General features: G+C 56.1%; 1 protein-coding gene across 6 annotated transcripts in view; it reads left to right on the top strand.

The window, feature by feature from the left end:
* Positions 1-1,938, top strand: part of SCML2 (sex comb on midleg-like 2 (Drosophila)) — an 83,039-nt gene that overhangs the window by 58,511 nt on the left and 22,590 nt on the right. The gene's annotated exons all lie outside the window — the stretch shown is intronic.

Raw genomic sequence — 1,938 nt, 5'->3', positions numbered from 1 at the left:
TTTGTTCCTTTATTTCCTACTTCTTTTCACATTACTTTTTCAACCACGTGAGCAGCAGACACGTGAGCGGTGCACTCTTGTCCAGGGAGCATCAGCCCCGTGAGCAGCCTGCCTCGAGCCTAAGAGAAGCAGCCTCATGTGGCCTGCCCCTGTCCAAGGAGCAGCAGCTGTGTGAGCGGCCCACTTCCACATCCGAAGAGCAAGAACCACACGAGCAGTCCAACCTGTCCAAGGAGCAGCAGCCGCACGAGCAGTCTTCCTACGTCTGAGGAGCGGCAGCCACACGAGCAGTCTTCCTACGTCTGAGGACCGGCAGCCTTGCGGGCAGTCAGACATCCCTCTGGCAGCCCAGGAGACCTCGGAGGATGTGTGACTGCCATCAGTTGGACATCCTTAGTGCTGCTGAAGAGGTGGGAGAGGCTCCCGCCACCTCCGCCGCTGCTCTTGCAGCTGTCAGCCCGGCTCATGACTGAGCAGAGCTCACCTGTGGAAGTGCACTGACCACCAGGGGGCAGCTCTTGCGTTGAGTGTCTGCTCCCAGGTGGTCATTGCACATCATAGCGACTGGTTGTTCCGGTCATTCTGGTCGTTTCACTGATTAGGGTCAATTTGCATATTAACCGCAGTCCCAGCAACAACAACAACAATAACAACAACAAAAATCACAGACATTCCAGAAAACTGGGATCTTAAGCCAGCCAAAGGAATGACATTTCAATTTTTCATTTTTACTTTTTTATTATTATTTTGTTAGCTTTTTTTCCCCCTTCTTTCTTTGTTCTCCTTTTTTTTTGTTCCTTTATTTCCTACTTCTTTTCATATTACTTTTTCAACCACGTGAGCAGCAGACATGTGAGCAACGCGCTCTTGTCCAGGGAGCATCAGCCCCGTGAGCAGCCTGCCTCGAGCCTAAGAGAAGCAGCCTCATGTGGCCTGCCCCTGTCCAAGGAGCAGCAGCTGTGTGAGCGGCCCACTTCCACATCCGAAGAGCAAGAACCACACGAGCAGTCCAACCTGTCCAAGGAGCAGCAGCCGCACGAGCAGTCTTCCTACGTCTGAGGAGCGGCAGCCACACGAGCAGTCTTCCTACGTCTGAGGACCGGCAGCCTTGCGGAGCCCACCCCCATCCGAGGAGCAGCAGCTGCGCACAGCCCGCACTCTGCACTAGTCTGAGGAGCAGTAGCTGCACAAGCATCTTGCCCTCGCCGAAGCAGCAGCAGCTGCACGAGCAGCCTGCCCAATCTGAGGAACATCAGCTGTGTGAGCAGCCCGCCCCCATCCGAGGAGCAGCATTTCTGCGAGCAACCTGGCCCCGTTAGAGGAGCAGCAGCAGCCCACCCAGGCCCTAGGAACAGCAGCCACACGAGCAGACCGCCCACATCCGAGGAGCGGCAGCCCTACGCAGCACGCACCGGTTCGAGGAGCAGAGCCACAACAGCCTGTACCTGTCCGACGAGCAGCAGCCAGTCCTAGGAGCAGTAGCCCCACAAGCAGCCCACCACATCAGGAGAAGAACAGCAATGTGCAGCCAGCCCCCATTCAAGGATCAGCAGGCACGTGAGCAGTCCGCCCCAGTTCAAGGAGTAGCAGCTGCTTGTATAGCCGCCCCCATCCAAGGAACAGCAGTCTCGTGATCAGCACACCCGCTGTCTGAGGAATAGCAGCTGTGTGTGAAGCCTCCCCCCAACAGCCAGAGGAGCCACCACAGCTGTGAACAGCACCCACCAGAGGAGCTGCTGTCAGCTGAGGAGCAGCTGATACCACAACCGCCTGAGGAGCAACCACAGCCCGAGGAGCCACTGCCACCCAAGGAGCAGACCCTGAACGATTCAACATCTAGATATGTAGGTGAGATCAAACATGGGTAGACAAAGAAACCCCCAAAGGAAAGAAAAGGAGGACTCACCAGAAAAGCAGCTAAGTGAAACAGAGGCATGC

Source organism: Myotis brandtii, unplaced genomic scaffold (genome assembly GCF_000412655.1).
Source record: "Myotis brandtii unplaced genomic scaffold, ASM41265v1 scaffold326, whole genome shotgun sequence".
Classification (NCBI taxonomy): Eukaryota; Metazoa; Chordata; class Mammalia; order Chiroptera; family Vespertilionidae; genus Myotis; species Myotis brandtii.
This window is presented reverse-complemented; position numbering and strand designations above follow the sequence as displayed.